This window comes from Mercenaria mercenaria, chromosome 3, assembly GCF_021730395.1.
Source record: "Mercenaria mercenaria strain notata chromosome 3, MADL_Memer_1, whole genome shotgun sequence".
Classification (NCBI taxonomy): domain Eukaryota; kingdom Metazoa; phylum Mollusca; class Bivalvia; order Venerida; family Veneridae; genus Mercenaria; species Mercenaria mercenaria.
The window spans coordinates 58,095,126-58,110,068 of record NC_069363.1 but is presented as its reverse complement, the minus strand read 5'-3'; positions in this window follow the sequence as shown (position 1 = coordinate 58,110,068).

Here is a 14,943-nt window from a genome sequence, read left to right as displayed (position 1 = left end):
CTATAAGTGCTACAAGGGAGGCTATTGACAACTAATGATGCTCTAAATAACATTTTCATTGGTGAAGTTTCATCTAATTGCTAAACCTCATTAAGTGTATAATAGTGATGAAAAGGGACTTGATACTGATCGTAAACCGCCAAAAACTGTGTCTGGAAAACACCACAAAGTGCAAGCTGTAACAGCAGAAAAATCTAAAACAGTGACAGTAATATGATGTGTAAATGCCATAGGACTACCAAGTATCTACTAAAATACTTACAACATAGATGTCCAGAGGAGCCAGTTCTGGTCTTGTATGATAGTCACAAGAGCCGTGTTGCTTTAGATTTGTTAGTGGACTAAAACAGAAAATATAATTCTGTTTGAATTGCCCCCCCCCCCCCACCCCCACCACACCCTCCGTTGTAGCCATTTTCTCCCACCACTTGAAGTGTTTTCATCCGATATGAAGTTGCCAAGCTTACTTTCAAGATCTATATGGCTTACGGAAGGTCGGTGGTTCTACCCAGGTGCCAGCCCGTGATAAAATAATGTACGGAGGGGCGCCTGGGGTGTTCCTCCACCATCAAATCTGGAAAGTCGCCGTATGACATATAGCTGTGTCGGTTCGACGTTAAACCAAAAAACAAAAACAAAAAACAGGATCTATGCATCTAATTTGACACCATGCAATGTACAGTCTGCATTTAAGAGATGTGTTGTTTTTCCATTTAACAGAAATGCTGTTGGTACCATCAACTACATTTGGAAGGGAAACTGGACAAGATGAAAAGCTGAAAACTAATAGCGCTGGGTCTAGCAACATGTCAGATGCAGAGTGCTTTCTTGAAAAAAGAGGAGGACAGATTCTTGAAAATGTCAGAAGGCCAAAAAGAATAAAAATACACTAAGTCAAATTATTTAGGGCAAACCAATAACTGACGACGACATTGTTGAACAAAGCATTGCCTATAATGAAAATTATCAACCAACGCAAAAAACAAACAACCTACTAAACGAAACAAAAAAGTTCTCTTCAGAAATCCCCCAGCCTGGTACATCAGGAGTTTCCAGTATCAAGAAAAGAAAGGTCCTGGCTCGAATTGACAACACTGATGAAGAAAATGTTGAAGAAAGTGAAAAATGTATCGAGTGTAAACGGTTTAGCCCAAACAAAAGTAAGCGGCCTTATGTAATGATAGTCAACTTGGGACAATGTGAGAAATGTTTCGGCTAGGTCAACCTGTCATTTTGCACAACTGTTAAGGCCATCAGGAGGGGAGACAACTTTCTGTGTCCCTCCTGTAGTGAAATGTAACCAAAAATATACTGTGGCCTGTAAATATGTTTTGTTGACAGTTAATAACAGTTCAAAACAGTTATTTTTTATCAGTTCCATGGTTTAAATGTGACATTTATCAGGTGTACAAGCTTTTGTTGTTACGTATACTATTGCACACACTAAAGAGTCAAGGTCGTAGTGGTCGAAGTTGTGAGGGTGCCGCCATCTTTTTGGAAAATGTTAACAATTCAGTGCAGTTAGGTAATTTTGTATTATTTCAGTTATAAGTGACTTGATTTGGTTTAAAAGTTGATGCATTAAATTAAGATCTACATAGTTAAGTCACAGACATCAAAGAGCGGTCGAATTTGTGTTGTACGGGATAAATGCAAGGATAAATGCAAGGACACAGAAGTCAACCGCTAGCATCACACTGAGAATGGATTTATGTTAGAAATGTTAAATTAATCACTTGCGTAGGGCTTGCAATCCTGTGAAGTCTCAGACAAACGTTGTCTTGTAGGTGGGAAAATGTTACAAAATTGTCTGTGATACTACACATACGGTTTATGAAAATTTATTTCTATTTTCATGATAGGTACCTGTCAAATGGATATTTATTTTTGAAGCTATTACTATTTAGTTTTTTTTTCTTTCAGGTGCAACATTATTTAGCTTTGTTGTTACTGGATATCGTACAAGATAAAAGGTTGAAAAAAACGAGTTAATTATTTCGTTTATAAACTACGGATAATTTAGCACAATGCTTATTCGAATTAAAACATGTGTATGGTACATTGATATATTGGACTGATCCTATTGATATGTTTTATTTTATACAGTCGGGTACTTTGATACGAATGTTAATCATGGCAAGGAATTATTTTATTTATGTACACTGTCTTGCCGAGCTAGTTGAAGAAAATCAAGAGCGAAGTTGGCATACCCTAAGTATCTTAAATTATATATGCATATAACGTAACCAAGCAAAACATGCAGAATCGTTTTGATTGATTCTGTTTGAAATGCGCAACACTCTAAACGCCCCCTAGCAGCGGATTGAGCGAAACCCTATTACTGTGAAATCGAATGGGCTCCATGATCCCATAGGACTAGGAAATATAACAACAGTGAGTCCCAAGGTGGGCGATAATTTTACAGCCTTATCATGACGCTATACGACGCTGTCATAGCACCTAAAAGTCTATAGGCGTCTTAGAAGCTAACCAAGCAAAATAATAGCATATCGGTTTAGCTGAATCTGTTCCTTACAGGTAATGAACAGGAAACAAAATACCCAACAACCATCACGTATCGTAGCACCACCTTATACCGGATTCTATTACAGTAAAATTAAGTACACTAAAAGATATCCAAGGACCTGAAAATGTATCAGTACAGGGAGACATCACAACACGACATTTGGACTGCTTTTGTTATAGTTAATAAAATATACCAGAGGATCCTTTGGAAGCATAGAACGCAACCAAGCAAAAGCAAAAAAAAAATCAATGTCAATGAGATTAACCCGCTCCAGCTTCCTTCATATTCAGTGGCGTTGTCCCGGTTTTTAGCTTTGTCGTCTTTATGTCCGTTTCGTTTTATATGACTGTTTTGTATATTATCTTCTATGTTACTTACCTTCAGTTCCCCCATTTATGCCCCTCGCTATTTTTATGCCCCACATTATACTAAATTCCTTTCCCCATCACTAACCATGCCTCCTTTTTCTCTAATCCCATTTTCATGCAATGTATCTTTTACATAATTAAAATGTAATTATTGATGCATATTAAAAGCAATAGGCCTACGACTGTTTTCTTGCATACCAGATGGGGATTTCTGATGATTTTACATGTGCAGGAAAACTCACAGTTAACTCGGCAGATCATCGGTACCGCCAAAACAGCTACCCTCGAGCCGGATATTCCCAATCTTATAATATCTTTTCCGCTATATTTTCTATTTGCGGTTGCGTAACTGGCTGTGATTGTTATGCTCAATGCTTCCAGGTAAACTTTTTTTACTTCTAATTTTTATCGGATCATTTTCATTGATGCAGAAAGACATTGTTAGCAAATTTTGTCACGTGTTTGTGCACATACCAATTTCACTTCCCACAGTCACTTAAGGCAAAATGAATGAGTTTCTGTTGTTGGTTTAAACAGTATTTATTTTTGAATACAATGGGTACATACATGCATACATACACGTGAGATACAAGTTGGCAAATTATACATAGGATTAGAATTCAAGTCTTCCAATAAGACTTATATGAGTTCGTTTCCTTAACTGTGTAAAATTTAATGTTGTTGAATTCTAAAGTATATCACGTGCTTTAGTGTCATAACCTTTAATTTCCTACGGCAGGAAATGTTATTTATATGATAATATCATCTCGGGAAAGTGCAAGATGATGTCGAATATTACCCAAGGCCATATTTTTACGGACGTGATAATTGCCCTTAAGCTAATATATGTGTGTATGTTTTAGTGCTCCGTGTATTCTGTCATAATTCATTGCTATGACGTTGTGTTAAAGAAAAAGAAAAGAAAATCAAAAATTGAAAAACAAAAATGTTATTTTGTTTGTATCAGACATAGCTCTGTAAAATGTAATTAATATTACACTTTTCTGCCTGTATTGATGATATGTCAAACTATGTCATCTTGGGCCACTAACTGGGCGTACTCGTGATACCTTCGTTACAAATAATAGTGTGTGTGGCTACATTCGCTGACATTGAATCACTTTCCCCACACCGCTGCGTGTTCAAAACTTCGCTTTGGAGGTAGCATGTTACGTGACGAAGCCATCTATCCAGCTTGCTTACGGAACATGCGATGTTCTACACAGGTGCCTTGGATCTTCCTCCACCATTAAATGCTAGGTAGTCGCCATATGAGCTACTTATTATTGTGTCTTTTTTACGTTAACGTAGCAAAACGAACGAACAAGTAAGATTTCAATGTAAAACAATAACAATCATTATGTCCGTAATAATTAAGAACATTAAAATTGAATACCTTTTACAAATAAAACGTTACTTTTTACTCTAAGTCCATCAGAACAAATTGGCATTGCTCCTGTAGTTATTTCTGTATTTAAATATAAGGGGATGATAATATATAGAATTGTTTATCTTTTTATGTCAAAGTATCAAGTTAAGATACTAATATTGAATCAGTAATACGTACACCCCTTTCTGGCACTGTTATTTTCATTTAGTAAGTGAAGTGCTTCGTGTAAGCAGAATCTTTATACACTTGTTCCCATTTCAGTTTAATCAGACATTTTGTTTCATTTCGTCTCCGCCTTCATTTGGTAAAACAGTTCACTAGCATCTTCCATGACCTCGGGCATATAATTTTGACATTTGAACAGCAAGTGTATACAGTAAAGTTCTTTTGGAAAATAGTCGTTTTGTCTTGTTTTTATTTTCAATGATATACATGTGTCTGTGTAATAGTATTTTGTTTCTTAAGTAAATCCCATTTAAAATGTCACTCCTTTCCTCCGGAAAATGTTTGCTAATTATTAACGTAACATAACAAAATCATAATCAGTTGGAAAGCGCCTGCAGAGATATTGTCTTTGTTCAAATATGAATGTCAAGCAATCGGTCTTTTGTCGCCATAATACTATCATTAAATCCATAATGTCATACATCTTTTTATAATATTCAATGTGAAAACTAGATCTAGTACATGAATGTTTTGTTTTCATAGATTTCTGTCGAATGGATATTTTGGTCCTTATAAGCTTTGGTGCAACCCATCTGCCGGTAAACAAACTGAAAGTCTATATACATGTAATATAAAATATTAATCGTAACACTTTTGACATAAGTGTTTTTAAAAAATATTACGTTTTTTAAATCTTTTTATAGCCGTGCTTTAAATCTAACAGTGTGTAAATTTCTATTTCTATTTTCGGCCACTTCTTTAGACTGATAAATACGGATTTGATCTGATTTCAATGAAGAAGAATATTAATTTTCAAATGGTAACAGATTATTGTAAGACAATGATGACATGGTTAGTGTTGACTAAGTAGATTTAGTACCTTGAACTTGTTTATTAGAATTCAACTCATGCTGGTGCTACTGGATGTGAGAGTTATTGCATAACGAAAAATAGGAAATCAGAAGTCGAATGTCAAAAAGTTGGAAGTAAGAAGTGCGGAAGTTAGAAGTAAGAAGTGCAGAAGTTAGAAGTAGGAAGTGGGAAGTGCAACAGTTAGAATTAAAAAGTTGGAAGTACGGATGTCAAGTGTCCCACCAGGGTTTCTATATTTCTCACCTATTTCGACTTTTTTATGTATGATACAAATTTCTATTTACTTTGTGTTTTGCGGACATAATATATTTCAAATTCTAACTTGTTTATTAGATAGGAATTTATTTAGACCCTTTAAAATTGCAAAATACAACGAATATTACGTTCTATGACATTTAAAACAAGACCTTAAGCCACAGAGACATTATCTGTCACTGAAATATATAAAGAACCCATAAGACAAACCATCTTGCAATAAGATATTTCATTGAGAATTGCAGTTGTAGGGAACTTTGTTAAACTACTGTCATATTGACACAATTTACTTGAGGCAATACCGGGCGAGAGTTGTATTCCATAGAAAGGAATTTTCAAGAGAAATGGATTTTTATCCTTCAATTTATGTGCTAGCCATTATGCATAATGCTACTGCAAATATTGCACAATCATCAAAATTTCAAACGCTGCTCATGCCAATTCCCTGTATTTCTCCATTTTGAATAGTGTACATTTAATCTAGTTTTATTTCAATGTTACTCTGCTGAAATGCACATTTAAGTGTTTACGGTATACTGAAACCTTTGCATTTTAAAAATTCTTTCAATGTCAAACACATCATCAATACTGAAACATTGTAACTTATCATGATAGCATTTGTGAGTTATTTACGAACAGGCTCAACTTGTGTTTCACATTAAATGTTTTTGTTTTTTTAAACACCAACACGTTAAATTAATTCTTTGCTATAAGAAGCTTTTACGGCAAACGGGAGATTATTTTTGTGTTTATTTATAAATACATTACATTATGGTATTGACATCATCATAATTTGCTTTGATAAAATCAATAATCATTATCATGCACAAACAAAGTATGCTTAACACACGATCTCATGATTTCACAAAACGAAACATTTATGTAATACGTAATTATGTACGTCATTAATTCATCCGTCTAAAGCATCGGAGGATTAAATCGCAATTCTGTTGAGTCAGCAATCAACGGTATTACTGCTTTAATCACGCACACACTGCTTATTATAGAGTCTTTAAGCTATGAAACTGCAATAGTTATGCATAGCTGCTATTATTACCGTTAAAACTGTTTTCAATATTGTGTTTTGCATCCATTTATTGGAAAACACAACAGTAACAAAGCAACATACAAAAAGGTATTATTATTCATAAATCATAAGACCCTTCGAAATCACAGAATGCAGCAAGGCAAAATAAAAGACTGAGTACGTTCATAAGAGGTAATGAAAAGTGCAACACCCCACACGCTCCCCAGCACTGGCTTAAGCGGAATTCTGTTATGCAGATATTAAATGGACTCCATGATCCCAAAGAGCCAGAAAATATAAGAACACTGAATCCTTATTCAAATTTTGGTAGAATTTATGTCATTTGACATTTAATACCGATACCAGCTTTCAGAAGTGAAATCTTTTAATAATATTTGTATTGAACATGTAACGAGAATACGAAATATTAAGCGAAAATGCCCTATGTATCTAAATCAAAGGCAATCAGCGGCATTTAATCGCCAGAGAGCTCGTTTATCATGCTAAAATTAGATAAAATGTTGGGGCTAATGCTCATCCAGTGATATTCTTTAATACATTTGAGATAACGTCTCTAAAACAAACTCCTTTATCAGAGAAAACACAGATTCGCAAATATTCGCAGAAATGTTTATTAATTTACTATAAAATGACTGGTCTGCGTAAATCCTAACCATATTCTGGACGTTTGATTGCGATGCACTAGGCTTAACTTACGGCACTTATAGCTCCAAGAAAGCAGCAGCGTACATGAAGATAAATGGTCGCTGTCACAGTGATATGTGATTATGTTTCCCTTGTTAATAGAGGGGCTATCATTAACAATCTGTCATTCTGTAGCATAACTTGGCTATTTGTTTAAAGTAGCAATAGGGAAATTGTGAAATATTCGCATTGTACGCATTCAAATATTTTGTAAAGATTCCATCAAATATTATACAAAAATAGGGTAAGGTGACGTCAAATGGTGACAGAATAGAGTATCTATGGGATGATTTCAGAACGCAGACATGAAACAACATATACCTGTATATAAGAATAATATGTATGCCAAATTTTGAAATGTATTACTGTCTTCCCTCAGGCTGCCTGAAAAAGGTTGCCTGCATTTTATCATTTTAGCAAAATATACAACAAATTATGCATTTGTAAATCGTTTGCATATCAATTTAAGTTTCAAGAACTAAAAGAAAGGTTTAAAAACTAAAATATGCACTGGTAGGCAGTTGAAACGACCTGGACGTGAAAGAACGCAACAGTGGTGTTCAAAAATCTTAAATTTAGCAGTCAATACAGAAACTACATTTATTACAATGTGGATATTATTTGTCGAGTTTAGTAATGTAACTCATTCTTGTTGCTGTAAGTGTCATTGTTAAATTCGGATTTTTAGAAACAAGCTTTACTCATGTCTTTTTAAATATTTGATAGAAATATAACAATCCAATATAGTTATATTTCAAATGTTACCGATATTCGTTAGTTTAGAATACATCAGCACATTCCGGCTTGAAATGTCATGTAAATATCAGTAAATATCAGTAAAAGTTTGATTTTTTACCAAAGTTTTAGACATCGATCATACTAAGAAAAATAAAAGATTTTCAAAAAAAGTTGATTCTACTATCAATCTTTTTAAGTTTTTAAAGTAAGATTGATATGTCAGTAAATCTTACATATAATTAAGTGTTGTTTTTGTTTGTCATATTTCTATAAGAACTTTAGGTGTCTCAAGTTGAAAGAATGCCATATCATCCAAATTAACATTTAAAAACAATAATGGTCAATTCAATTATTCCAATAATATAAAGTGATTATTTGAAGAACAATGTTTAGCAGACGTGTCTACATGTACGCGTACCCCTCGCGATTTCATTTATATCAGTCCTATTATTACCTTTAAACAGAACTATGCTTTGGTATATGTGTTCTTAAAACATATTCTTGTTTAACAATATAAATGGTGCAACAGCATTGTTTGAGAATCAGTGCTTCATTCCAGTCACAATATAAATTTTTATCGTCACCTTTTTGCTACAGCATGTTTTATTTCTGTGTTATTAATTATATAGAACTTGTGTCTTTCTTTAAAGATGCTTTTTGTTGGTCGGAATGTCAACAGATAACCGATTATATCTTACCAATGTTGTTATTTAAAGAATTTAAACACCAGTGAGAATGGAATAACTTGCCAATAGTTTTGTATATTCCAAATGTGTTCTAAGTTTGGTCATATTTCAAATGAAATCATTCTTTAATTGAGCGGTATGAGGTCTTATTTCTCCGTCATATTTTTCTTGGATGATAAATCATAATGGATAAATGTCAGTTAATTCTAGGACAGACACCAAATATAATAAATATGGATTCAATCCTTTTGCGAACACTTTAAGCCTAACGGGCAATGCATCATTGTCAGTTTCGTAAAAACAGTCACCCAGTAAAATGTTTCTTGCACATCGGACTGGCGTTTCCGGTGAGTTTACCCAATGCCGGCAAAACCAATCTGGCACCTCATGCCAGATGAGTCTAGTGCTGTTAATGACAACTAGCGATTCATGCAGTTTATATAAAATACGAAAAAAATCAGATAGCTCTACCTCAATAGTTTCTCTCCGTTCCTCATAGTATATTTCTCCTACTAAATACATTATTTTATGGCAAGAACATACTGTGACCCTACAAACGATAAATCTAAAGTGGAACTTTGTTATTGTGCGTCACTGAAACGTCATGATGTAACTTCTGCTTTGGGACGTTAATTTCCCGTGTTTTGTGTACAGAAAGAGTGCTACAAAGAAAGTATTTCTATTTGCTTTATTTATTATATTATTTGCAAAATACGGTATGCAAGAAAAATAATCTGTCGGAATAAAAAGCTTATTTATACGATATGCATGAAAAAGCCTCGTTACCTGCGTAGGTGACCTCGGGACGGATATTTCTATCCGATTCGTATACACATGACAGATAAATTGTGTACGGATCGGACCGGATAATGGCATTTACACAAAAGCATTATTAACTCCGGTGCAGAAATATACATGAAGGTGTGACGTCACGCAATCGTTTGGACGATGAACGAAATGTTGAAATCGTTGATTTCGTGTTAGTTATAACGGTGAAGCGACCAGTAAGCACAGTCCCGCATATATTTTAGTTGCCTTTAGATAATTACGCCAACCGAGAACACTCGCACTGCTTACTTTGAAATGTTCTTGTTTCCTCGTGGTGGGTGGGGTATGAATGTGTTTCATTCCTGGTGTTTTTTTATTATATAGAAGGAGGGGGGCTTCGTGGCTTTTGGATAGAATTTCAGGCTCCTGTGGTTTAGCTGACAATAATCGTATAAACATTTCTATTTTGAACTCGTATAATACAAATGGTATAAATGGCGAGCTGTTGTGGATTTCATTTTTTCCCTGTGATAAGAACATGATTAAAAAGAATTGATGGTTTAATTCTCTTGAGAAATCAGTTATGAGCGTATTCCTTATTTCACAAAACAATCATAGATATATTTTTTCCTCGTAAAATTATTACTGAGGACATGATTCATACATCCGATGGGAAAATTAATGACAAAAAAGATATGTGTTGCAAACATCTTTTGATTCTGGTACCGTTGCAGAGGCTCAATTATTTCATTGCCTTGTTTGAGTGACATATTGATACTATAATTATAATGCCACTGGCTATGTTGAATTAAGAGTGATCAGAAACATGCTTGTATAAACATGCCAGTATACGGAATTCCAAATATATTCCTATCAGCATGAGAATAATGACATCCAATACTATTCAAGACGTGCTCTTTTGATGCCAAGAGTATGAAGCATTGGATATTTCGTACGGAAAATACGACTTTGGTTGAAATAAGGAAATTGTACAACACATCGAAAAATACTTGTTGTTTAGAGGTCAGGAGTAAAACTAATTGGTTATTTGGTATGGAAAAAAAACTCATCTTGAAGTTGAAATGATGCCGTAACACAAATGATCGGCGAATACATATATAACAATTACACATAACATTAAACCTGAAAAATTATCATTAGTATGGAAATATTGTATTAAAAACTACGTGAGGTTACGATTCTTTTCAAGCGTGAATGTTGTTGCAAAATGTATAAAACTCCGATACTTCTTATTCGTGAAAAATGTAATTCTGTTTACAAGTGCTGTGCATAATCACGTACATGAGCCCTTTCAGCTCATAGTATATTGTGTTAAATCTTAAATTGTTAAGCTTTGGACACTCAGACATTCTCTACACCTTTCTTGCCATTATTTGAAATTTTTTTATGACATTTTGATTTATTAGGCAGTTCTGCACGTTTGTTTAGCAGGAAGTAACGGCGTAACGTCAGTTATCTTAAAAACCTTGAATAAATTCTGGTAATTATTAAAGTGGTAGTATAAAAGTTGCTAAACAGTCAGTTTTGATAGGTTTTGATGCAAGATAATTAAAAAAAATAACGTAAAGTAAGCAGCAATGTATGGACTCAAACTTTTATTTAGTGAATTGTGAAAAATTTATGCCATGAATCTGTACATTTGATTTGGCTAGTAGTCTATGATTAAAAACAGTAAATCTACAAAATTTAATGTGAAAAGATTCGTCAAATCTACTTTGTTTAAATGGTTTTTCTATACACGGAAATTTCATCAAAAAGATTTTCCAACAGAAGCCTGTTATGAAAATTGACCTGAGGATCATTTTTTTCGAATCAGTCTAACAAAAATAATCAAGCACTGGTCACTCTTTTATTCGCTGATTTTTCTTCGGATATAATAATGCATTGAAAAAATGGTTTAATAAAATGCTACATTATAAAACAGCATTTCAGAGAAATTTGTTGCAAAAGAACATCACCTTACAAATAAATTTTCTTTACTTTTATTCATGTATATAATTTCTTTCTGGATTTCGCCATGTTTAATAACTTGGACCTCGAAAATCAGTATCAAATTATACCGTTTGAATAAAACCATGTTAGTAAGTCTCATGAATCAGTTTTCTGTCAGAATATTTCCATTTATTCCTAATTTGGACATGGTTAATGACTTCTCTCACGATTACATGCTAATTGCGAGTTGATTTAGATATACAGGACCATTTTCCAGTATTTTCTCTCAGCAGAAATGTTATTGATAATTCCATGGAACTTTGATGTATTTTTTTGCCATTCACATGCAATGCTGGTAAGTATTATTACATTACACACATGTTTAATGGTTTAATCGTTTTAATTTGTGTCGCACAATCATTGAACTATTCATTAAAAATATTAAAATTTTCTACGAAACATTTTCTAAAATGCTATCAGGGATTTCGCTGTATTTTTAAAAAGGTGCATTCAGGGTGTACCTTTCAACAAGCCCCGAGACAACTACTTTATCAACTGCACAGTCAACAACATTTGCCTAGAGATCAAGCAAAAACCATTTTATACATTGCTGAGAAACAAGACTGAATGTTAAAGCGTAAAATATGTAACCTTTTTTGTTTATGTTTTTGGAGAGGATGTTGCTGTTTAATTCTATTTTATTCAATCTGGTGCTTAAATCGGAATTCCAGTTGGACAAATAAATGAGCAAAAAGTCTTTTCAAAACTTTAAGTCGTTAACACTAACGGTACAAACCGCTTAATGGATTCAGGCTGTATTAAAGAAATTAGATATTATTTATAGCACAATAGTGTGCCTCTCTATGGTTTTTATCACGTCACATTTGTATTTGCTACTTGTACATAATTATTATCAATATGAAAAAGTGGAATAAAATTGCTTTCATTTTGAAATATGCTTCGTTATAATTATATTTATATTAGGTCTACAATGTTGTCTCATTCACAGGCGCGGACTATTTGTGGTGGCTTTTTGTCAATGCAGTGTATGTCGTAATGACGAGTTCGATCTTTCGATTTACAAAATTTCAAATTTTCATTTTTAATATCTGGCCTGGCCCATAATAATGGCATCAACTTTAAAAACACAAACTTATAAGTTTCATAAGACAGGAAATGAATCAAAGAACAGAAAAGAAAACAATTTTTGTCGGACATCACTTGGAAAATTCCTTTCCTTTTTAGTTTGAAGAATGTACCAGAAAGAAATAGTTTTGATCCATAAACTATAAAAAATGTGAACGTGCATTTCTTAAGCACATATTAATGGCTAATCAATATTGTTTTAAATGTAAGCGTGTTCAGTGTGCTGCAATGATTACCGTTTGTGTAATTTGCGTAATGATATTGGCAGTATCTGCGCAAATGTTTCGCGCAATTAACCAATCTGCGCCTTTTCTAATCGCGCAGTTGTGATTTAAGACATACTGATGATATCTAGCGACAAATTTCATATGAGGACCTTTCATATAAAATTGTTAAATGATTCAAATTACAAAAACCAGATATGCTTGAAGGTGTGAATTGCCCGTGCCATTCTGTTTTAAGTGTACATTTCTTTAAAATTAATGATAAAAATGTTATCCATATATTTATGCAGTTATTAAAAGAAGATATTTACGTCCTTGGTAATTGACGTACTATTTCTTTAAAAATCGTTTTAAAGTTATTTATCGTCATCCCAGGTGTATCTTACAAATACTTATTATTCTTAACTATTTAACGCTTTTTAGAGTTTAACATTTAACACTGAAATTGTAACTTTCACAAACACACGAATGAAAAGTACAAATGTATTTTTCATAACATTTTGTTAATGTCACCAAGGACGTTATCTACGTCCTCAATCTTACTTTTGTATTGCATTATAGTTCAAGATTAAACTATGCCAGTTGATTATAGTCACATTTGTTTTTCCTTTCAAAACGTGAGTTTCACGCCTCTTTGTGCAACATTCATGAAACCCCACCAGACAGTTTGCCTAGTATCTACAACAAAGACACCAGCATCGTTATATCACCACCTGTTCTATCAGTACATTGTAACAACATTTTACTTCAATCACAAAGATCGATGCGTATTAACCTATATGTAATACAGGTTAACAAATATTCCATGAATCTATGTACATCGATTTTCAAGGTACGGACAAAATGAATCTAGCATGTGTTCTAGAAACTCTTAAACAAAATTTATACACCCTAATGAGTTAGTAGATAGTTATTGCCGGGGATATGCCTGAAACAGGAAATTTCCTAAATGAGGAGAATCTTTTAAATTAGAGATTGATAAAAACCATAGAGAGGCACACTATTGTGCTATAAATAATATCTAATTTCTTTAATACAGCCTGAATCCATTAAGCGGTTTGTACCGTTAGTGTTAACGACTTAAATTGATATTACGTGTTCATAAACCTAATGAACTCTACACTCGTATTAATGCCTGGGCGCATCACGAACTGCACTTTTACTTTACAAAATGATATAACTTTGAATTGCAGATGATATACTGCTTCTTTCATTTTTGCAAGCTACATTTAATGACATCTAAATTGCTCCTACAGCTCATAAATCTTAAGTCCTAAGATATGTTTTGAGCTTATTAATAGTAAGTCCCAGAAATACGACCTCATAAATCATAAGTCCAAACATGTTTGAGTCATCAGGATATACCATCTTTGCAATATTTTAACATAATTGTTCGGTCATAAAACGTAGGAGGACTTCATTTTTGGCAGCGAAATGTTCTGCCAATAAATCAGAACTGCACAAAAGATAATATATATTTAAACATTTAAAATCTACAAAAACTTTGTAGAGCTTAGAAATATTACAACTCTAATAAATTTCTGCTGATAAAAAAAATCATAAATGTTCAATTTTGTTTCAAGTCTATCACTACCTTCTTCATGCCGTGTATACAGAGAAATCCCACTGATTATTTAGCCAAACTTTGATCAGCAGGAAACTCGCTTCATTTAGTAATTTTGCCTCAAATAAACGTTTACATATGTATTAAAATACAGTCGCAACCAGTATAACATTAAACCAATCAATAATCAATATCCTGAAATTAACCAAATATATTCAAATTCACGGCGCCACAAAACAACTCGAGATTTCAAACAAAAGAAATCTGGAGCAAAATAATCATCTGTTTCAATAGAGCATGGAATAAAACAGATTTCTGCTGACATGACGGTATAACGAATTTCTGATTTAATCACCAACATATCCCTAATTAGACTAAGAGGATATAGTTTCACTGATCCCTTTATAATTTTTGCAAGACTTGAATTACAGACATCTCCAAACTATCATCAGTCATTGCTTTTAGCTCCTCTTACATAATTGAAACGGAAAATGCTAAGAAATGGCATAAAAGATATACAACCTTAAAGCAGGTAAACTGTATTTTATTCAGTA